Raw genomic sequence first — 25,062 nt, 5'->3', positions numbered from 1 at the left:
GAGACACATGCTTAGCAGGACATTAGGGTTCTTAATGCTGATAGAAATATTTTTTTTTATGAGAGATAACTGCCTTTACAGAATGATTAATTTACAAGAGTGATTCTCACATCTCCCAGACAGTTTGGTAGAAGAAAATAACTTGATTTTATTCATTTCATTCCAGTATTATGCTTGCTGATCTAAAGGTCCTTTTAGACATACTCAGTTTAGATGGTTGCAGGAACCAACTTCAAAGTTTTCCTCTCAATGCTGGTAAGTCTGCCAAAATATCTTAGAATACTACTAGTAAATGATGTTGCAACAAGATGTGCTAAAATAACTACAGCAAACAAAGGTTTCATCTCTTCACTTTACTGCGTGATTGCTATTAAATGAGGAATCTACTTCGGACAAGCTTTCATGGATCCATCCCCCAGGACAAGTGACAACTCTGGTGACCACTTGAAATATCCATGTCTACTAAGAGAGGCTGAAATTTTGTCTTAGGATAGCAAGAATTTTGCGAATAGCCTCTGGGAGTCTTTGAAAGTCACAGATAAGAAGCTACTACCTCTTACTCTCAGAGAATACAGAGAACAGGGAGCCAGAATAGGCTTGACAAGTGACAGTCAGAATGACAGGTTGGGGCGATGACATTCACAGGAATGAGGCAAGATTTTATTCCTCAAGCCCATCAAGAGAGCATTTGCAAGGAAAAAGTAAAAGGAGTAAATTAAATTGGGGTGACAGGTCTGATCTTTATTGCTGTCTCCTGCTATGGAGCAGGAGAAGCCACAAAACTGAAGAGATGGGATGTACTCTAAAATGACCCAAAAAAAGTGCAAGGATTGGGGACAAAACGTGTGCTGAGCTCAAAAATGTCATGTCGCAGTCCCAGACACTATTATATGGGTAACACATAGGCTGAGAATTGTGATAGAAGCTTACAGTGTTGCTGCTTGCTCTGTATCTGTTTTTACATAGAGAAATTAAATTTGCACGCTTGTCAATCCACTGTTGTTCACCAGCTTCTTACCACATACACATAAATGCAGCGTAATCATTTTTTGAAAGATGTTACATGAAAACCTGTCAGAGCTTTTATATCGCTGATTTTTAAGCACACTTTGCATTTTTTAATGCAATAAATAAATACAAGAAAACTGACTGGAAAAACTGTAATTAAGAGAAAACTTCAGTAAGACTTGACAAAAAGAATGAACATAAAATCTGCCTGGAAATGTCTGTCATGTGTACATAGCAGCTAGGTTCTTCAAGAAATACAACAGAAAATAACAACAGCTTAATTCTCAATTGCTAGCACATACGTTACACTTCTGAGATGAGACATCCTTCTTAGTTGGAATCTCTAAGTGCACAATATATCCTCAACGATAACAGGAGTTTCTTCCCGTTACCCCAATCCTGTCGTGTGTGTGTGAAAGAAGGTAGAAAAACATGTACAATAAAGTCTATCCCCATCTTTAACTTGCAGCAAAAGACGTATCAGATGTTAGAAAGTGAACATGGGGAGTATGTTGACTTGACAATACTGAACTCGGTTGCAGCAAAAATTGTCAGAAAGACTCATGGGAAGGTCATCTCACTTGGGGCTGCTGGCTGAATGTCTTGCCTTTTAGCCCTTTAGCCCTGGTTTCTACAGTTTTATGGTTATCTTAAGTGCACCCAAACTTGTGTTTGTTGAAACAAAAGGAATTGTTATACTGTGACTGGTTATTTTTTGTTCATTTCCTTGTTTGTTTGTTTGCTTGTTTGTTTATTTTTGTGGTTTTTTTTTTTCAATTCCTATCAAAGGCCAATCAAAATTAAGCAGATTAATTCAAAATTGAATTACTGTTAATGAAAGCCGAATACTTCCTGCTCTCGATAAATCCATATGCATGCCTAAAATCCCACTCTGATATCCAGCATCAGCTAGCAATTGCAGAAATATTAAACTTTATGCCAGGGAGTTGGTTTGAACTCTTTCCATTTGGTGAAAATGCCAGACTTCTTTGATAGATGTACTCACAACTTCTGATAGAGACTGGTTTAGGAACATTCACCTTCTTCCCAAACAAGATCTAAACAGATAATCTGAGTAATGTTATTGATTGACATATAACATGCTCTATAAGGTACTAATCACGTTCACATGGATGTCATATAGTCAGTTGTGTCTCACCGTGATATCAAGTGTAAACATACCAGTCCCTATGTTCATCTAGACCTTAAGGACTCAAGACTGTTTCAGTCTAAATGATTTATGTTTGTTCACTTTTTCCATGGAAAATTGGTATGCCAGGATACATGAAGAAATCCCTTATACAGTTTGCAAATTGCAGTTAAGTTTTCCAGTTTTCATGGTCTTTCTGAAAGGTGATCCTGAATTATATTTTTGTTTGAAAGTTGTGTAACACTGGCCTGATGTCCCTGATGGTGTTTGTACCTTGAAAGTTACAAGAAATATTTATTTCAAGCATTTTGTGGCAGGGTAATGAGAGGCTAGGGAGCATAAAACTCAATTATGCGAAGTGTGTTATGTATGTGTGTTTTCATGATTTGTATTGATTCATGTGCATGACAGATTGGTTATAAATTGGCTAATATATTGCCTTGTACATGAAATATATTGTATTGCAAGAGCATATTAGGTGGTGTATTGAATTCTCAGGGCCACTGTGACATTTTATTTGTGGGTGTAAAGAATCCCTGTTATTGTTTGTGTGTGTGTCTGGTATAATTGCTTTACAGGGGTGATACCTGGGTCATTTATGGAAATACGTTGGCACCACTATATGGTAGGTCACTGAGTGCCCTTGCCATCATTGAGGTGAAAAGCTGAGTCTGTCCCTCAGAGAGTGAACAGTCTCCTTCCAAGCCCATGGTCACAACTGGCACAGCCTTGTCAACTTCACAAGGATATCTGCTGATGTATGGATTGACATACCATGTTACCTTTGGGACTAAATCTGGATCACATTCTTTGTAGATAGCATCAAAGCCACCACCACAAAAACAAAGAAAGAAACAATCAAAAAAACCCACCCCAAAACACCAAAAAAACCCTTTCTTAGGTAGTCACAGAATGTAGTACTACCCATACATGGACATTCCTCTGAAAAGAAAAAGTAAAGGAAGAAATTCTAGTAACGAGTGAGTAGGAAATGGGGAATTTTGAAGCCAGAAATGTGGAAAATCTGTTGTTACTTTTCTTTTACAAAAATATCTCTTACGGTCTGCAGATAGAGTAAGAAAACACTTCTTTCTGCACTGATGTTTCTGGCTGGAAAAAATACAGAGGGAAATACTAAAAAGTTTGTTTCTTCTAGAGTGGGAAGTGAAAAGAAGATTTATGTCACTTTATTATTTATATTACTTCTTATAGTTGCAAAAGTATTTCAATAATTTTTATAGAGCTCAATTATACCACAGCCAATTGATATGAGTGATTTCAGTACTTTTTAATATGCTGTTTAAAATCTCCAGTGTAAAATATTCTTAATGCATGGCATAAAATATATAGCAATCTCTTTTAATGTAACTAAGTCACAGCTTCATTTTGTGGCTAGAATGCAGGAAGGATAAAGAATGATTTTGTAATAGTCTACAGAGATGTTTATCTTGCTTCAGCTGAAGTTCTGTCAGTATTTCCACTTCTAATTTGGCAATGAGGTCTTGTAGTGAGGTGTGTTTACTTATGTTTTGGGGAATAATTATTTCTCCTGTTCTTGTTTTTTGGCTATTCTTGGCTATGTGAAAATCTGTGCTTTGTGACATAGTGGAGTGACATATGTTCATCAAAGTACCTCCTCTTAGCTTTAGCTTCTGAGGATCAAGTGTTCAACACAGCTACAGTAGTGTGCAAGTGGTAATTATGAATCTATTTGCTCTTTGGGATACACTTGAGCTGGAGATTTACCATCTCTAAAATTTTCTGGCATCAGTATTTACCTACCTGATACCTCCTTTGGCATCCCATCTTTTAGACAAGGGTCTGTGGAAGAACATGAGTGGAAGCAATGCTTGTGCTAGGAGATGTTTCTTGTACTAAGCAGAAGCATTCATGAGTTTCCAAATATGTGGTGGTGAACACTTTACAATACTGATTTTCATGTAACAGTTGGGAAACAGTAGTAGTATAAGGTGATGGAGTACAATTTTTCCTCTGTGGAGGAAATATTCAATCTAGATCTCAAGAGATGAAGCCTCCAAAAATGAAGGGCAAGTCTCCAAAAAGCTACAAGGTAATTAAGAGGCAGGGTGTGAAGATCACAGAATCACAAAATGTTAGGGATTGGAAGGGACCTCAAAAGATCATCTAGTCCAATCCCCCTGCTGGGGCAGGAACACCCAGATGAAGTTACACAAGGAGGCATCCAGGCGGGTTTTGAATGACTCCAGAGTAGGAGACTCCACAGCCTCCCTGGACGGCCTGTTCCAGGCTCTGGCACCCTCACTGAGAAGAAGTTTCTTCTCATATTTAAGTGCAACCTCCTGTGTTCCACTTTGTACCCATTGCCCCTTGTCCTATCACTGGTTGTCACGGAGAAGAGCCTGGCTCCATCCTCATTACACTCACCCTTTATATATCTGTAAACATTAATGAGGTCCACCCTCAGGCTCCTCTTCTCCAGCTCCAGAGCCCCAGCTCCCTCAGCCTTTCCTCACACGGGAGATGCTCTACTCCCTTCAGCATCTTCGTGGCTCTGTGCTGGACTGTCTCAAGCAGTTCCCTCTTTAGAGATGTTTAGGTAAAACAATATGTCCATACTCTACTGAATAATGCCTTGTAGAGGTGCTAGTTTCCAAAACTAATCCAAAACTGCAAGGCTGCTTTAACACATGATTAGCAGTGACGACATGATTATCCCCCTTCTGGGGCTCTCTGAGCCCCACCACTCAGGTCCTTTTCATTCCACAGTCTCTGGTGCAGTGTGCTCTTTGTATTGGTTTCTTCTGCTGTGTAGATCTGCCACCAGGTAAAGTCTTCAAAGATGAAAGAAGCTTTGAATTTGTGAGCACTGAGTGGTAATTCCTGTCTCCTGTCTTCAGTACTGTCACTCTTTTGAACTTTCATACACTTATGTTATGAACCTGCACTATAGAATTTTTTTACAATGAGGGTATTGAAACACTGGCCCAGGTTTCCCAGAGAGGTCGTGGATGCCCCATTCCTGAAGGCATCCCAGGCCAGGCTGGATGGGGCTCTGAGCAACCTGAGCTGGTGAAGATGTCCTTGCTCATGGCAGGGGTGGGACTAGATGACATTTGAAGGTCCCTTCCAAACCAAACTATTATATGATTTAATGATACAACCCTGAGAAAGACAGCATGTCAGCACAGGATTCTTGTGGCTGCAGCACAAGCTGATGCCAGACCCTGAGGCTGCGTGCATCTCTCCTGAGTCATCCGTACAAACGAAAGTAATAGTCTTAATTAAGTGTCAACTTGTAGCAGTGGTGTGTAACTTGACTAGCAGGCTTAAGTATGCTTAGAAGTCTAACAGTTCTGAAATAAGATTTCTTCAAATTAATAACATTTTCCCAGACAAGCAGGAGGAAGATGGACAGCTTGATGTTTTGCAGCAAAATAAATGCCAAGTAGTCTTTAAGGTGGGAATATTCACCTACATAAACATGGTGAAATGAAATATTCTTACTACTGTAATTTTGTCTGAAACTACTAGTCAAGGTACTTCACATTTTATGTAAGATATTCCCAAAGATTTTCCTGCCAGGACACCAAGACCAGGTATGAAAATAAAAGGAAAAAGCAACAATACAGAAGGATGAAGGTAACACTAATAAAATAAATATTCCTGCTTCAATTAACATGAAACATTAACACAGCATCCATGTTGAATTTTTGACTATTTTTTTTTTCTGACCAGGGAAGGGATGTCACTGTATCTTCCCTTTGCACGTACTTTGCCTCCCTGGTCTGCCTGTTTGCAACTGGTCAAGGTGCACTATAGCGTGACACCTCCTAGCTGACAACTCTTCCCTTTTCACTTGTGTTTTTCAGAGTTCATCAAAGCATTGTTGGAAATTTTTCCACTATAAAAGTACTTGTCCAGTCATGAAGTCCTAGCTGCACAGAGTCACACTGTGAGCTATAGGATGTTGAAAGATATGTGGGTGGAGGTGGATAATTTTCTTACATTACAAAATATATATGTTTTCTAATGTATTAAATTCTTATCCCAAGAGTTAAATAACAACTGCATTTCCAAAAAGGCTGAAATAATTAAAAATTGACCATTTTTCAAATGTACTCACAAAGGCAAATTTATCAATTTCTATTTATATTTGCTCTGTTTTATGATAAATAATTTCTGAGTTCCTGCTTGCCTGCAGCATTCAGGCCCCTGCATTCTCTGTTGGAACATGTTCTTTAAAAGAGGAAACCACACGTCCTACCCAAAATACAAATGAATCTTACAGAACCTTGAGAGAGGTTCTCCTCCCGCTCTGCTCTGCCCTGGTGAGACTGCACCTGGAATATTGTGTCCAGTTCTGGGCCCATCAGTGCCAGAAGGACAGAGAACTGCTGGAGAGAGTCCAGTTCAGGGCAACGAAGATGATGGAATGGAACATCTCCCTTATGAGGAAAGGCTGAGGGAGCTGGGGCCCTTGAGCTTGGAGGAGACTGAGGGGGAACCTCATTAATGTTTACAGATATATAAAGGGTGAGTGTCAGGAGGATGGAGCCAGGCTCTTCTCGGTGACAACCAGTGATAGGACAAGGGGCAATGGGTACAAAGTGGAACACAGGAGGTTGCACTTAAATATGAGAAGAAACTTCTCGGTGAGGGTGCCAGAGCCTGGACCAGGCTGCCCAGGGAGGTTGTGCAGTCTCCTGCTCTGGAGTCATTCAAAACCCGCCTGGATGCCTCCTTGTGTAACTACATCTGGGTGTTCCTGCACCAGGGGGATTGCACTGGATGAGTTTTCGAGTCCCTTCCAATCCTTGACATTCTGTGATTCTATGTGATTCTGTGATTCCATGATGTAATATATTAGGAAAATTTGACATGTCATTGAGTGTTAGCTTGAAAGGGCTGCTGTATCCCTGTAATATATTCCTAAATATTTCAGGCTAGGAACTGAGAAATGTCATAAGTTAAAAGCAGCATCATAGCTTATGACTCACACACTACAAAATACAAGCCAATATCAGTGTGTTTTCCTGAAATTAATTTCTAACAGCATTTGTGAAGGGGGTGGATAATTCTGGGAGTAAAAAGCTCTTTTATCTCTCCATCACCATTTGTCAGAGCTAGGTGATTGGCATGTTTTAACTTGAGAATTACTCTGATACTGAGTGGAGAAGCAGCTCTTCAATTTAGCTCTAACCCTGCTGCAGGGACTTTCGTTGAACCTCTCTCCAATATCTCTTACAGATAGTAGGAATTAAGATTATTATTATGGAGGTGGCCACTCTGCTGGACTGATGCCGTGTGAAAGCCCAGCTGTGTTGCAAATGTCTTTAATCTCATCCTTCAGCTTTCTGGGCTTGTTTTCTGGGGACTTGTGGTCAATGAGCTCTCATTGGACCACGTTTCTTTATCTGAGTAATAGAACTGCAGGGAATTTAGTAATCTCAACATCTTCCTAGTCCTGTTTCCTAGTTCTGTCCTTCTTTTACTTTTTCATCTTGTCAAACATGGTGCCCCACAGCCAAAATATTTAATAATAATTACTAAATAAATGCGATACACTTGTTAAAGTAACAATGTCAAGAACAGCTGGGATTCCTGTTGTCTAATTGAGCCAAGAGGTAGATATCCATCTCTCTAGACTGCCCTTATACACAATTGAGCAGAACTGGACTTCTCTAGGAATTGAGGTATCCCCTAACTTAGACTCTTGTTTTGGGTCTGGAGATGGTGTCCTCCAAAGATGCATTTCTCAATTAACACAAATTAACAAGACAATTAATTCTCAATTAACACAATTAAAACAAATAACACAAAATAGCCACCTGAGTTTTATACTGTCAAAGGTAGGTAAAAATTTCATGAACAACCATACACTCATTCACCAATGTCCTGAAAGACTAAACATCAAATAAATAAGGCTAAGAGGAAACTGGCAGGTTTTCTGTCATTTTCTACTCCATCAAGGGTTAGCCTATTGAAAGAAACAACCAAACCAAACCAAACCAAACCAAACCAAACCAAACCAAACCAAACTAACCAAACCAAATCAACAACAAAAAAACAAACAAAAAACACCAAACCAAACCAAACAAACAAAACCTAACCAACTAAGAAAAAACTCACAATAAAAATGAATGCAGTTGGATTTTTTAAATACTTTAACCACAGTTTAGATCAAAGTTTTGTATTGGTGACTTTTTCTTTCTAAATTTGCGGGTGAAGTACAAAATAAACAATGATGATAATTAAAGTGTCTGCACAGGCGAGTATGTTCTTTCTTTTCTGTATTTTTTTCTGTAGAATTCTCCTTCTGTTAAACTGCAGGCAAAGCTTTTTCTCACTTCCCCGTGATTTTATGTCTCTTGTGTTTGGGAACCTTCCTGAGACAAAGAATGGATCCGATTTTTCAAAGAGACAAATTCACTCCAGGCAACACAAAACAAATCAAAGATCGTCTTTGAAAAGATCCAAAGATATCACTTGCTTAGTGCAGTTGACATACTGAGAAGGTGTCCTGTTATCTCCTCGTGGAGACTCAGGGTCATCCTACAGAACTTCATCTGCTCTAGCTCAATGGAGAGGTACTTATCAATACTGGCCTTCCAGATTGCTTGTGAAGAGCAGCAAGACTGAAAGGAATGAAACACAGGGAGGAATCTCAAATACGAGAAAATATACAGTTTGCTGTTACTAATATTTCTGCACATAGTAGATCATGTTTTAGTGTTTTGCGTGACTCTACTTCCATCTGGAAGTTTCAGAAAAACCTCAAAAGAACGCTGTTTTACAAGGGGCATGAAAAGTATCAATTTCTACTCAGCCGATTCACACAAACTCAGCACTGCGCATTTCGTGTCCCTTTCCATGGTATATTAGTGCCCTTCTGATTCTTTCACTGCTCATGGTGAGATGCAGTTGTGGAAGTTAATATCAGCTTGCACTGCCTGTTGTTTGTTATGAAGCATCTTCTTAGCAATTACTTTGTACTCTAATTGAGCTGAACTAAATAACGATGTGTTAACTCGGTTTGTTTGCTATGACTCAAGGATTTACAAAAGATAACCCATTTAGGGGTTAAGGTGCCTGTGTTAATTGTTTTCCCAAACAATACATCTTTCAATCACCTTTTCCATTATCCGCAGAGATTAACTCCATTGTCTTTGAAAGTAACCAACAATGTTCTTCATTCTTCTATTATCTCATAATAATGTCAGCATAAATACAACAAGAGGTAATTAAATCAGCAAGGGGGATAAACTCTGCATGCTGTGCAAACAAAAATGAAAAATCTGGGGAGTTTTAGTCAATAGTACTGTGAACCTAATCATATCATAAGATACAACAATAGAGATATTATCCAGCTTTGTTTATAATTTGTTTTTCCGAGTTTTCAAGTGGACAATATTTACCCAGAAGTACCAAACCATAATAACTGCTAAACCAATCAATTGTTTATACCTAAAAAGTAGGAAAACACTAGGTTACCCTGTCTTGTTGTAGGCAATGGTTCATAAATGTTAATATTGTGACAACAACCAATCCATTGAACCACATTATCAGATAAAGAAGCCAAAGTATTTTTTGTTCAAATCAATTCCACTTTTTCTGCATTATGAGCTTTAAAAGTGCTGTGTAGAAAAGAGCAGGAAAATCTTTCAAGATTTTGGTTTGTAGGTTCTGTCTAAAATGGGTTTGTAGACAGTTATTAAAGCTTAAACTATTCTGTCCATTATCTGTTCATCATCTTGCTTGGAAACCACACAGCAAGAATATATTGTTTAGTCAATTTGCCTCCTTTTTCAGGCATTATTTCTCCTTGGACTCCAAGCTATGAGTTTAGGACTCTTTGGACTGTATTATATACACATAACTGGTCTATAAAAGCATTGCTTAAAAATAACAGTTAAAAAGTATCTACATCCCATTCAGCTGAGAGCAATTATAACAAGATGGAAATATTCCCAGGTTTTACTTGCTATAACCTGTTAAGCATGTGCAAAGCCCTGTTATCATTGTCAGTTACTAAAATTTATGTCATGTTTGTGGAGGAGAATTTCTGAGAGAGCAAATGCTTCCTTTAGACGGTTGAAACTGAAATTCAGGTTCAAAAAAAGATACTCAGGTTTACATTTTTGGTCTAAATGTCTTTCCCAACATCAGAAAATAAGTCAGCTAAATTTATAGTGTATGATAATCCATGGTGATTGAAGAAACACAGTCCCTAGACAATATCACAGATTTCAGAGGGAATTAGGTCTAATGAAATCCTTACAAATATTTTCCAGAATTAAATTATCAATTGGCTCTGTACAAATATTTTGAGTTCCGGTTCTCACCGATGTGAGGCTGTGAAGTAAGTTAATATGTCACTAGTGAAGAAGTTATAGGTTTTCAGGTGGTAGGAAAGTAAAACATTAAGCAATAATGGGCTATTAAACCATAAACTAATTATTAGAACTGAACAATATTTTTCTTATCAGCTTCAGGTCTGCTATTATCTAATCTTATTTTTTTTGACAGCAAAGAAATTCCACAAAGATAAATGTTTTAATAAAAAGCAGAGGACTTTTTTCCACCGGATTATTTTTTAAAGGTGGTCTATGGGTGGGCAATACTATAGTTCGAGGAACTGAGATTAGTCAGGGCTGCAGAGACAGCAGAGAGCATCAGGTCTTTATACGTCTCCAGCTCTCATGAACTGTCTCAATCCAATAATGCTTTCTTGATCTAGCTGACCTAGGTTACTGCAGAGGAAGAGTTGTATTGCTACCAAATGCTCTGTTTTTTCTGCAGTGATTTTCTCAGCTATGTCACATATGACTCAAGATAGGAATTAACCTTTGAGAGCACTCATTTTTTTGTTCTTCTGTCTTTGATGACACAACAAAATTGTCATTATGGAAAAAAAGGTTCACCTAACCCAGAAAAAATAAAAATACTTGTATAGAATTAGAGCTTTATACAGGACTTTTCTTGTGCTTCATTCTCATTATAGGTGTTTGCAAACAATTAATATAATTGCAAGACATTCTGCATGATTCTTTGTGTGCAGAATAATATCTTTAGTTCAGGGGTTCAGCTGAAAATGAAACTATTCAATTTTGTTATTTTTTTTGAAAGACTTAAAGATGACTTTTTTATTATTTTATACAAGAAACTACTCTGGAAGGAACGTATAGTGCAAGGTCTTCTGAATCTGTGATAGCACAAAACATTGTAAACCAACAAAGAGTTTAAGCCAGTTTAAGCACCTTCCAAATCTGATCACGTATTCCTGTATTTGATTTGTCAGCGGTTTGTGCAGCCAGGTTGCATAGCACTTCATTAACAAATCCAGAATAACACAACTCATCAAAACTATACTTATTCTTCTTAAATATTGCCCTAGTCCAGTTCACCAAATAGCTTCCCATAGACCCCAATGCTTGCAGTTGCTGGAACAACCAGCTGAAAAACTTGTGGGGCAGGGGAAAAGGCCTGAAAGGGAATTGCTTAACTTAGCTTCAGCAGCAGTACCACTGAGTGCGCAAGCATGGAAATAGTTTCTTTTTTTTCTGATTATGAACTTCTTTATATGGAAAATATATGCAAATTGACCAGATGTACTGAGAGGGGAAAACATAGAAGCTCTGATTTAGCAAAGTACTTAAGCACACTCTCAAAGTTAATCATGTGCTTAAGTCTATTCACTGAAGCACTTGACACATGTGTATGCTTTTGCTGAGTTAATGTAATAAAGCAGAGACCATAATGACAGTCCCAGGATAAACAGACAGGCTGAGTTGCTAAAAGCAAAGTATGTGTGAGCTCCTGTTTCCTACATCTCATCCTAAAATAGGTCCATAACATGAAGATCAATCTCATGCTGCAGGCACTTCTCCATTTCTGTTGTTCAGTGAGGGAACTCAATGATTACTGAGACTAGACAGCAAATATTCACTTGGTCTGCATTCGGTGGCATGACTTGTGGATCACAGACTGAAAGCTGCTTTCAAAGAGTAACCTGCTTTCTTGGCCAGGGGTTCTGGAGGTTGCCAAGTGTTGGAACAGGCTGCCCAGAGAAACAATGGAGTCACCATCCCTGGAGGTGTTTAAAAGGTGTTTAGATGAGGTTCTTAGGGACATGGTTTAGTGCTAGAGTTAGATGAGGTTATGGTTGGACTTGATCCTGAAGGTGTCTTCCAACTAAAATGATTCTATGATTCTAAGTTTTCTGGGAGAAGCATGCAAAAAGAGTGATGCCTGGTAACAAACTAGCACCCCTCAGCAGCTGCCTGACACCATGGACTGTTTTTCCTAACACTGAGTCCTTATTAAAAATAATAAGTAACTACTTTCTGCTTACTACCTGCCAAACAAAACTGCTGAGACTACAGCTGTTGTTCCTAGGATGAACCTAGACCTACGAACTCGTGGAAGCACCAGTGATTCAGAGAGGCATGAGCATCACCAAAGCTAAACTTCCTTATCAGAAGAACATAAACCATGGTTCTCATTAATGACCGTATAGCTAGACGGGCTCCACAAGGATGGGGGGAGTGAGCTATAGGGAAGACAACTAAATTTAGACCTTTGCTTATAGGTGTCTACATGTGCATGAAGTGTCAAACCTCCTGTGATACTCAGGAGAGAGCTAGTCCAGGTATTCAGAGAAATCTAGAAAACAAAACAGCTCACAGAATCACAGAATAATAGAATCATAGAATCATTTTAATTGGAAGAGATCCTCAAGGTCATCAAGTCCAACTGTTAACCAAACACTGTCACTAAACAATGTCCCTAAGAACCTCATCTACATGTCTTTTAAACACCTCCAGGAATGGTGACTCAACCATTTCCCTGAGTAGCCTGTTCCAATGCCTGACAACCATTTCTGGGTAGAAATTTTTCCTAATATTCAATGTAAACCTGCCCTGATGTAACTTGAGGCTATTTCATCTTGTCCTATCACTTGTTACTTGGGAGAAGAGATCCTGAAACAGATAGTGACTGGCTGTTACAGCTAAATTCTTTCTGGTATCTTTCCTTACTATCATGGAGAACCTGCTCACGTGTGGGTACTCACCCTTCAGCATCAAAATCTTGAACTGAGTCCTACCCCGAGTGAGCCAAATTTCTCAGGACACTTCTGTGAAATGGTCCACAGAATGTTCATTTGCTAAATACCTTGATTTACCTTCTTTCTCTGGGAAGCTGGTACCAGCTCTGGCTTTTCTTACATCCTCATGTTCTATTGTTCTGATATGCAGACAATTTTTGCTTAGGTAATGACCAATGGTGGGGCTTGAATCTTTTCTATTTCATGCTTTCATCAGAATTTCAATTGTTTTCTCACTATCCACAGCAACCCTTTCCTTCTCTCATTCCTTGCTTCATGTAGGAGTTTACTCACTTTGTATTTTAATTTTTACCTGTTTTTTCACTGCTCTTAACAACTGAAGACTACTGTAGATTTGAAAACTCATACAAAGACATTCATAGACGTTCTGGGATGTGAGCCAACTCTTGCTTCTAGCTTAGCTGTCACTTAATATTCTTTCAACTTATTAAGGGTGGGGTTTTTTTAATATTTTTATTTATTTTTCAACTACAGCACTTTCTTTTCTAGGACTTAATATCCCACCTGCTGTGTAATGAATGTATTGCACTCACTCATACCTCATTGCGCAATACAATTCATATATACATTAAATCCTCACATTCATTTTGCTAGAGAAAGTCAAGTCGCATGCTTATCACCAATTACAGAAAAAGAAAAATTCTACTTCTTTAGTTCAAAGAAAAGTCAATAGGAGGGTTCAATGTATTCATCAGGAAACCACTGGATAAAAATGGGCCAAGTGAACATAAAAGCACATTAATATTTCCTTTTTGGAAAGGAGGTAAGTGGGGAGGGTCCACTTTTGGAGTACAGTTCATGAACTAAAATTGAACAAGTAGCCTTTATTTTTCCTGTTTACCATATTACACAGAAGAACATTATAATATCATATGTATAAGCTACATATTAATGGTTGTAGGTACTCAGTTTGCATATGAAGTTAATTTCAAATGGAAATGAAGATGACAAAAGTAGATTTTGTGTTTATAAATAGTACCTAAATCACCATGAGGTGTTGCCTGGTAAAAGCTCTGCTGTAACTGGTGTAAATTTGCACAATGGAGCAAATATGTGGGGGTTTTGATTTGCCACTTGTGCTCAAGTTAGACTATAAATACAAAATATTTTATGTAATTACAACTGCATTTGGTTTTAACTGGACTTGATAAACTGCAGAACACTATAATAACAGATTCAATTTATTAACTCCCTTAATCATCAGTCTATTTATATTTTTTTCACAAGGACAAAAGGGACCTTCAACTTAGAAAATGTGAAAAAAATGATTATTCTTGCAACCTCTGTCCCCTTATATTTCACACTGTCATGCTGCTGTTGACTAAAGGGGAGTTAGCACTGACTTAATGAGGGATCAGAAACAGGCCTTTTTAACGCAGCTGCTTTACAAGGTAATCTTGTAGAATTGATGTCTTCACTGGCCACAAAATGCGTATGCTGAATAATGATGTTGGACACTGAGATATTTTGTTTGGTACAGGCATAAATGGATGCAACTGCATCAACTTCTCCACATATATTTTACAGACTAAACTTTACTGTGTCTACTGAATGATAATTACCCATTAATGTCGTGTGCGTGGAATAGCTGAGAGCTAGTATCTGAAACCTGGATGGGTCTTGTAACTGCTTAGAGTAGAAAAAGGAGCTCTAATGAGAAATCAGTATGACTGTAAAATATTCTAAATTAGGATTTTCAGGAGTTAGTATCTACACTGTACATCCGAGAAAATCACCCTGGGTTCCTGTCATAGATAACAATGAGCTAATTTTTGTAGTCAATGACTTCAGGATGTGATTCACCTCCTTAAATAGGCAGCTACCTTTGGTTCAACGTAAATTCTGTTGACCAGTTCTTCATTGACTATATTAAGAGCCTGGAGAAAAAGTTCTGATGCAGGTAACTCAATTTTATATATCTGGAGTTAGGTGAGGTTAATTCATCACTGTTTTAAGTCTTTGATTTGAGGATACAACCTTGAAACTACTGCCTTGTGCATGTTTGACTCAAATTTGGGGGTGCATATGCCATTAAAGAGGATAGGAAAAATAAATGCCTTCTACTACAGAAAGAATAAAAAAGCTGTTCAACATGTCAACTGTGGCATTTTAGCTTTTGCTTCTCCTGTGTCCAGCCCATCCAGGGCATGCTGCTGCTGTTTGAAGACTTTTGAGTCTTTCTTCACTTCAAACTCTACTGTGGTCTATATGAAGCTAAGAGGGCAAAATAGGTTTATGCAGTTGTGCTTTTTGGATGTCTTTAGCATGATTTCTTGAGCAACCATGTCTCCTTTTCTCACACTCCATTGGAGTGTAGGAACTGCCTGGGATTTTGCATACTCTACATACAAATAATTTTAACTCCAGTCCATTATAACCAGACCTTCAGCATTAATGTTTCTCTAAACATGAAGGAAAATTCCTTTAAGACTTTATCATTGCTCATCTTATCATAATATGGGCTAGAGTCTGAAAGTGCCCCTAGTGAAAATCCCCAAATTAGTGTTCCTATTTAAAATATCTAAGTCTCACATTGGTAAATCAATAAAATAGAAATAACAGTTTTATATACCTTTAATATGCTGGAGATCTTGGATCATGCTTATTCAATAAACTTTCCATAGTTCGTGGAATTTTTTTAGATGAGAATCAATATCTCTTCATCTATGCTGGCTTGATACTGCAGAAGAACAGCGAAGGCAAGTGAGTTTATAGATGACTAAAAGTTAAGTATATATAAGCGGTATTAAAGAAGAATACACCACAAAGTCTGCTTGAAATTTAATGTCAAATTTTTCTTTAAGTTAATCTAAAGAAAGCTATAGAATGAGAAAGGATTTTTGATCAATAGCTGAATATTTTGTTTGGAATGGCAAACCAATGGGCAACTATTGACATAGAAAAATGCCCATGTTAATTATATGGTAAAGGAACATGACAGTGTGGGAAAACAAATTCCTTTACTCTAAGCTGCAGGTCACCCTGTGTAGCATTGTTGAGTAGGACAGAAAAATGGATGAAGTCCCAAAACAGCTTAATTTGACACTGACTTCACTGGAAACTTGAAGACATGAGGCAGGACTTGGATATTTACTCTGTCAAGCATTCCAGTAAGAAAACAAGCAAGAATGTTTTGGGGCACAACTCTCATATTTTGGGGCTTGAAAATCCATATCATTTTTTTCCCAGTCCTATCAATAAGTAGACATGAAATGCCAGGGAAGATTCCTTATTTACCTCTGTGACTGCAGATTATCTTCAAATACTTTGATACCTCTGCTATCTACATGTTAGAGGACAGAATTCTTCTATCCCTTTCCTTCTCTAGTTTGCTTTCAGATTATTTTTTGTATTCTCTCATTCCTGCAGTTCCTAGAACATGCTGGCTGAGGACTCTAAATGGTCAGTATTGCTGAAGCACCAATAACCTGAATTTACTTGAATGACCACTGAATCAAATTCTGTAGTTAAAATTACATCTGTGTGTATATGCTTGTGCCAAGAAAAAATACTTTATTTCCTTGTAGCTGAATGGCCCCTCTATATGTGAAATATTATTATTACTTCAAGCCACAATCCTTAATTTAGAGATCTGAAATTATTACAAGAAGACAAATTTGTCATTTACTGTGGATATTACTTTAAAAAATTATGCTTTGCTTTTTAAAATATACATTTAGAATACTAAAGGCTTTTTGTTCAAACATTAAGATTAGAGTATTACACTTAAATTTCTAAGTAATAATTAATTTTGTGATTGCAGCTGTTAAGCTTCTTGAGTCAAACACTGAGGAAGGCACAGGAGATGCAGAATTTGTCTCACAGTTCATTAATATTTTGTGGCTGTCTTTTTTTTCCCAGTTTATCCAGGTATGTGTCAGGCTTACAGTTTCAAAGGTCCTGATGTGTTTCCAAATGACCTGGATTGCCACATTAAGGGGACGGAGGAAGTTGGTACATAATCTATTGGACCTTTTAAGGGGAAGGTTTGATCCCCTCTTGCTTTATGTAGTTATTACTACTTGTGTGATGTAGATTTCAGCTTATTCTCTGGTAGGGTTCTCCTTATCACTATAGTGACACCTTCTCTCTTTGATGAAGGGTCTTGGGTTGGCAGACTTGAGGACACTGTGGGGAAGGAGGGACCACATTTGCTCTGCTGCCAACTCTATATTTCCTGAGGAAAAAACCCCAAACTGTTCAGATTTCAATATGCATGAATCTTTCATAAGCAATGCATTCAAAACAAGGTAAGCAAAATCACCAGTGAGGGCCTTTTGAGCTAAAATTGTCTGTTCTACATTACCGGTGAAATATGATGTTTTAACAGGGAATCAGACTGAGCCAATAACACCACACCTCAAAAGGAGAAATGCCCCTCCCCACTCATATTCCTGGTATTTTATATATATATATATATATGTATATATATATATTTACATTCAGAAGATTAAAAACTTAGTGATTGCTGAGAAATGAACTTCTAAATCTTCCATGCTACTGGCCAGTTCACCAAGAGCGTTGTCATAGCCCATCAGATAGAAAATCAGCCACAGCTTTCTAAAACACTGGTGTTTTGAGCTATGAAGTCAGAAATCCAGGAACTTTATCGTTATCCTGCTTCCAACAGCAATCACCATGTCAAATGCAATGGCATGAAGATTCACTCAAGATTTCATATACTTTATTTCTTCTTATCTGACACATCCTCTGGGCTACAATGAAGATGCAAATGGCATCAGGAAAAAGCAATGATGCATCTATAACTCTCAGGATCTTTACCTTCCAAATTTAGCTCTTATCCCTGTTTGACACTGTTCACTCAGGTGAATTTTGCTTGCCGACCTGTCCTGCATGTTTTTCTATATGTGCAAATTTGAATAAATATATGAACCATGCTCACCTTAGAGCAAGAGGAAGAATGCTGTTTGACTGCAGAAACATCAAGCAGATTGCAGGATCAAAACTTTCCCTGACCTACCCACACTTCTTTTGAGGAGCCCTGGTATTTGTAGATGGAGCTGCTGAGCTCAGTGATCACATCAAACATGTCAACCGCACAACACAGCTCAGCATCATCTGCAAACTTGCTGGGGTCTCACCTGATCCCACTGTCTATGCCTTGGCACACTTTTGTTTATTCTTTCAGCAAAAACAGGAGGATATTTTTTTCTATATTTGATTCCTACATGCAGCAATAATGATAAAATTACTACCATATGGCTCTGAACTGTGTACAGTATTTTTTAAAATTTATTTTCTAGGAAATCTCAAAATCTGAGGGAAAACCATTTCTACTTTGACATTATTTTTTTTTTAAATATCACCTTAATGAAATTTACTAATTTATTTGCTTTAATAGATGAAAAGGTTGGTTTGTTCGCTTGTTTGTTTGTGTTTGTTTTTCAAATCAAATAACTTTGTTGCAAGGTTTGATTTAGAAAATAAATTATTTTATATTTTTCAGCAGCTCTCAAATTTAGTTTAACAATCGAGTGGCAGAAACTCTCAAAATTTGCAAAATGTGTCAATGCTACAAAATGTGTGTAACAGTAAAAAAAAAAAAAAAAGAGAGTAAAAGAAAATATGATAACGTAACATAAAACAAAAAATTAAGATAAGATCAATGTTTTCTAGTATGCTGCACATATTCCTTTGACACAGGTGTCAGAAAAAGGTTTGATGACTCAACGGTATTTCTACTGATCTAATTGAAACACTGGTACATTTTCTGCATGGTATTTTTGATTTTTTTTACTTGTTTACATTTCCTTTTTCAATGTAGCATTTGTGTCTTTAAAAATGTCAGATAAGAATTTAAGTGAGAAGAGGGGTTTTAAAAGATGGTATTTTGGTGTATTTTCAACCTGCTTTATGATGAGAGCTCTAGCGAAAAGTTGTTATAACATCTTTTTGAACCCAGAAATCTCTAGAACTCTTCAATCACAGCAAAGAAAGTGCCTCGTTAGGCATCTGTGAGCTGCAACTATTGTACAAAGGAAAGGTTTCTCACAGTTTACAGGAGTAACTATCATGTTTCCCTGTGACTGGAGTCAATTATAGACCATGTCAGCCATCATGAAAGATGGGACTATAAACAAATATAGAAGACAATTTAGGTTTCCTTAGCATCCCTTATATTCAAAGTATGCCAAAAGTGTGTATAAAACAGCAGAGGGGTGAAAAAATGCCTGCAACAGGGAAATGGAGCAGGTGTGCGTATGTTGCTTAGCCTTGGGCTTTTTAAGCAAAAAGGTGATTTTATAAGCAATTTGGGTAGGTGGGAAGAATAAAGGATGATCAGTGTAGGAAATGTTAGAGATGGAGTAAGGTGGACAAAGAAGATGACAGAGCTTTATACAGACATGTATACAGACAGAATAAGAGCCACAAAGCTGGCAAGTAACAGGCAGATATTTAAGGAAGTGTGCGGATGACAGGCAAAATGTACGTACTTTCTCTTAACAATTCATTGCCTTTTTTTAAAAAATAGTTCACACATACACAGACAACCCAAATAGAGACTAGCACAATGAGACGCTACCGAGGAGAAAATTAAAAAGAACAAGTATGAATGGCAGCACACAGATTTTGCAATCAGTCAGTTTACACTACATTGAAGCTTGTAAGTGAGCAATCAGACGTTCTGCAGCTCATTTCCAAAACAACAGAGGAAGCAACATACATCTTCAGTACTATACACAGCAGTGCAGAGAGCAATACCGGAAGAAACCTGAAATGTTGACTATTCCTTTCTGCCACAAGGCAGCATAAGCACTGCTGTAGTTTTTTTATAACCAAATCTCTGCATAATCACTGTTCTAGCAACATCCAGCTATGAAATCCATATGTCATCCCTGAAATCTTCCATGCACCTTCACCTTCCCCATGAGACTTTATTTTTTCCTTAAGTCTTGTTAAAACTTAGCTGTCTGGGGATGTTGACTCAGTTACCTATGGACAGGCACCATTTGAGATATCATAGAATCATAGAACAACCTGAGTTGGAAGGGACCCACAAGGATCATCGAGTCCAACTCCTGTCCCTGCACAGCACAACCACACAGTTCACACCATGTGTCTGAGGATGTTGTCCAGTCTCTTCTTGAACACTGTCAGGCTTGGGGCTGTGACACCTCCCTGGGGAGCCTGTGCCAATGTCCAGCACCCTCTGGGTGAAGAACCTTTTCCTAATGTCCAACCTGAACCTCCATTTCTTCTGCTTTATATTTTAACTCACTGTACTCTGAAGACTGGTAAGTCCCTGGCAGTTCAGTGGGGGAGTCCTATGGCAACAATCTACTAAAAATTACCCTATGAACATAATATTTCAACCAGCTTTGCACCTACATCACAGCAGTTCCATATAGATCATATTCCCAAAAAAGGATACCATAAGAAATATTGTCAAATGCCTTTCTAAATCTAATACAGATGACATCTATTGCTTTTCCATATCTGCAAGGCTTTTACACTTTCATAGCACAATTTTAGAAGACTTGGCACAATTTTATCTTGACAAATCTATTTTGGCCACAACTCATCCTTTAGTTATCTTCAAAGTGCTTGTAGATAATTTGATTGATTATTTGTACCTATATTGTTCCAGGAACTGAAGTTAAGCTGACTGCTCTAGACTTCCTTGAGATTTCTCTTCTCTTCTGTCTGACTTTTAAAGAGAAATATTCAGATTTTCTTCTGCCAGTCGTCTAGGAACTCATTTGCATTTCATAAGTTCTGAAAAATATTCACTAAGAAATTTGCAGTTACTTCAGCTTTCAGCCTAAGTAGCCTGTCAGGAAATTCATGAGACCCATAAGACTTGAAAACTATGTTTTCTAACTACAATAACTTCTGTCTTTTTCCCTTGTTTGCTCTCAGATTTCATTTGCAAACATATCTGTGAGGCTTTTTTCCTTTCTTAAAACAAAAGACATGGTGTAATTAATTTTCAATTCTGTTTACCTTCAGAACCAAAAAAAAAATACCCTTTTCCAAACCTGACTTGACCTTTTATTTCACAAGATACAGCCTATTCATGAATTTCTGAGCATTGTGCTAATTTCTTTGCTGATGTTTCTGTTCTTACCACCAACTCAGAAAAGTTTCTGCTGAATTAATTTAAGAGATGGTCGGTTGCTAAGAGTTTAGCAGATGTATAGTATAAGAAAGCCTTAAGTAATTCTTTGACATTCTCCCATTCTCCAGAAATTATCAGCAAAGAAATTATCTTTTCTGAACTCCTTAATCCCTCACATAATAGATTTTTTAATATAGGGTAAATTATCAGAAGTAGCTCAATTGTTTCAATGTTGATAGGCCTATTATTTATTATTTCATCTTTTTTATAAACAAATAGGGATTTTTCAGAGCCAGAGAAATCACTTTGAGTTGCACCCAGCTTCCAGTTGCTAATAGAAAAGATCTTGAAAAACAACACTTAATAAATAATGTTTGTGAGGTTATTAAAAAAAAACAGATTTGTAGTGCTTTGGTTCTCAAGGTAAACTATAGAAATCCTACCACAATGGGCAAAAAGAACATTTACAGAGTTCAATGTGTTACATATACATAATTTCCTGATATCACCTTATATTTACAGTGAGATTAATCTCATCATACTACTCCATTCTGCATTGTCCTACTTCTACGCTCCGTGTTTCCAGTCTACAGATGTTTGCAAGCAGCTCTTAACTTCAGCCTTAAAAACCTAGATTCATTCTCATCATATTCTCTAGATAACTGGAAAGGGTAAAGGCATTGTGCGTCTGGATCCTGTCTTTTCCTGTATAAGCTCTCCTTAAACTTTACAACATCCCTACTACTGCACAGATCAGCAACCTAAAAATGGAAACTGAAGCACTGAAGCACTCTCCACTTGAGTGCTGAGACATCACTGAACGTAGATCATGGGATGGTTTGGGTTGGAAGAGACCTTAAAGATCACCTAGTTGCAACTCCCCTGTCATGGGTAGGAACACGTTCTGTTAGACCATGTTGCTCAAAGCCCTATTCAACCTGGCCTTGAACACTTCCAGGGATGGGGTATCTGCAACTTCTCTAAGCAGCCTGTTTGAGTGTCTCACTACCCCCATAGTAAAGAATTTCTTCCTTATATCTAATCTCAATCTTCCCTATTTCCATTTAAAATTATTATCCCTCATCCTATCACAACACTCCCTGATAAAGACTCCCTCCTCATCTTACCTGTAGTTTCCCTTTAGGTGCTGCAAGGGTGCTACAAAATCTCCCTGGAGCCTTCTCTTCTCCGGTCTGAACAACCCCAGCTCTCTTGGGGTTTCCTCATAGGGGAATCTGTAGTATCTGACTTTTTATTAATGCTAAAAAAAACCCCAAACATCCTAACAATCTTCTGCACCAGGGAAATGTGAATTCCTTTTCTCTAAAGCAGAAGCAGGACAGAAAATAGATCAAGTGAATTGGCCAAAGTCACACATCAGAAACACATTGCTAGGGATGCACGGATGGACTTGATCTCAAGTATCAGTGAGAGAATGTTTCTTCTATACCGTTTCTGCAACTACCACTTCTACTGTTTCTACATATTCAAATCACTGAAGCTGGGATTCAGCAAAGGAAGAAATAGTATAATTTCAGGGTACCCTTCATATTTCTGGTGTCTGGCTGGATTTCTCTACAGCCTGCAAACTTGCTCACAAGCGTGCTAATGATCAGCCTGAAATTTGCTTACAAAAGATTCAGTGATATTGTGGAAACTACAGCTGTAATCTTCCACTGCCATGGGTACAGGGTATGCAATTAGTTGCTAAAAATAATTGCAGTCTTGCAAGTGGAAGCCAGGCATGTAAAGCGTGTAAGTATGCAGCCTTGTCTGAGGCAGCATCATTAATAAGATGCATAATCCCTTCCTCAAGAATGTGGGCAGAGCACATGTGAGTTGCAGTGTGAACAGTGGGTTATTAAATCAAGAGGGTTTGGCAGAGAAGACAAGTATAGGAATACAGATTTGTGTGCACAAGGATATTCCTATACTAATAAAACTTTAATTTTTAATTGAATTCTCTCTGCCAATTCAATTTCTTTTTTCCCTTCCTCTCACTTGATTCCTACCTTTAAAAAAAAAGATTCCATCTTAATCCAAGGCATCAAAAACAGATATGACCAGTGCAGTATTTTTTTCTTTCAAGATTTACAGCCTTTTGGAGGAAAGCTAAGAATAGCGTATGACAAAACAAGATGCAAGTGAGGAACTGTGTGCATTTGAAAGGAGCACAGAGACTGTCTAGTGCTGGACTCCAGGAAAAGCTTTAAACAAAAGAACAAGGGGGAGAATGAGCAGGAGAAAGCAATTATAATGCCAAAGGATGGATTTTCAAATATCCTTCTGGGAATTTGTTGCCAAATATCCATTAAAGTTAAATATCGTACTGGTGCAAACCCTGTCTGAAGATCACTTTGTTTAAGGAGAAAGAATCAGTGGGCTATACAGAAAGTCAGACAAGGGCAATATTTTCCCATAAAACAAAAGGAAAAGAGCCATTTGAAGAAATGAGTATGTATGAAGTACAGGGATGTATGGGAATAGCTTCTCAGGTGAGAAGAATTGTGTGTTACATTTATGGCAGTTATACACATGAAGTGAAACAGTAAAGCAAGCAATAAAAGCATTTTAACATTTATAAAAATAAGGATATATTACAATAGTAATATCATCAGCTAGTATAAATCAGCACACACCTAGTGAAGTTAAACTGATAACTATCTGCAGAGTACCTGCCTTACCTTAACAAAATGTTTTTCACATTTACTTTGATCATCCTTTTGAGGAGGCAATGACACTGTCTTACCTTGGAGTGCACTGTTCCAAAAATCCACAATATTTACAAATTTTGTGCATGGTGGTATGTTTTATAACCAGTTTGGAATAAGGAAAAATCTCTACTAGCTTTATCAATCTGCTTCTTGATAAAACACAGCAGAAAAATTCTGACTGCGCCCAAAAAACAAGAGCAGCATAAAATGACAGGGGTGTAGACATATATAAAAGTGTACATAAGGCGTTTTTTATTGTTTAGGGTGATGAGCTACAGCAGGAATTAGCACATGCGGTTTGGGAACTTCCCTTAACAATTCTGCAAAAGCTGTAATAATTGATGCTGTTATGATATTTTCCCTGATTTCTAGACCTAGTGAATTCCCAGACCCCTTGGAGCCCTGAATAAAATTTCAAAGGCCTTGTGCAACTATTGTAAGCCCATCAAAATAGTTCAGTGCTTTGGATGAAGCCTTGGCCCAACTGAAATCAGTCAGAAAATTTCCATTGACTTCAGCGGGGTCAAAATTCCATCTTCAGCATTCATCTCCCCTTGTCCTAGAGGAATGCTATTTTTAAAGCCTCCCCGCCATGCTTTGTGCTTATTTATAAAGCAAAGATGTCAAAGGGTACCTCTTCACTCTTTTCAGACATGTGGCTGTTGGGTTATTTTGCCTGTCAAAGGCCTTCTCAGTCAGGACACTCAAGGCAGTAGTTTCATTAGTAAGGGTGAACCAGCAATCAAGAGGTCAGCACCCAGTGGGATTTGAAAGCCCTCAGTCCTCCAAAGCAGAACACATCCCAGTAGGACAGGAGGGAGAAGTGTCTTCAACTCCCTTGTATGTTTTATGGTTCTTTTGTATGGAATGACGTTATTTTAAGAGGTTGGGGAACAAGAGCAGATATCAGCAGGTCTCCAGCTGTTTTATCCAAGGTCTCAGGCCTGTTCTGATGAGCACTGGTTATAAAAGAGGATGTTGGTGGGCATCGTTAGAATTGCCC

The 25,062-nt window shown here is 37.8% G+C and overlaps 1 long non-coding RNA gene across 2 annotated transcripts in view; it reads right to left on the bottom strand.

The window, feature by feature from the left end:
* Positions 1-22,585, bottom strand: part of LOC135578717 (uncharacterized) — a 65,156-nt gene extending 42,571 nt beyond the window's left edge. Inside the window, exons 1-3 of one of the 2 annotated variants that reach the window (XR_010470818.1) lie at positions 22,473-22,585; positions 15,838-15,945; positions 8,648-8,775 (exon numbers count right to left, since the gene is read on the bottom strand). This is a non-coding gene — a long non-coding RNA (uncharacterized LOC135578717). Of the gene's footprint in view, positions 1-8,647; positions 8,776-15,837; positions 15,946-22,472 lie in introns of those variants that run through there. The other variant, XR_010470817.1, reaches the window with a different exon arrangement.
* Positions 22,586-25,062: the final 2,477 nt, after the last annotated feature.

This window comes from Columba livia, chromosome 2 (assembly GCF_036013475.1).
Source record: "Columba livia isolate bColLiv1 breed racing homer chromosome 2, bColLiv1.pat.W.v2, whole genome shotgun sequence".
Classification (NCBI taxonomy): domain Eukaryota; kingdom Metazoa; phylum Chordata; class Aves; order Columbiformes; family Columbidae; genus Columba; species Columba livia.
The sequence above is the reverse complement of the archived record's forward strand: the minus strand, read 5'-3'. Positions and strand labels throughout refer to the sequence as shown.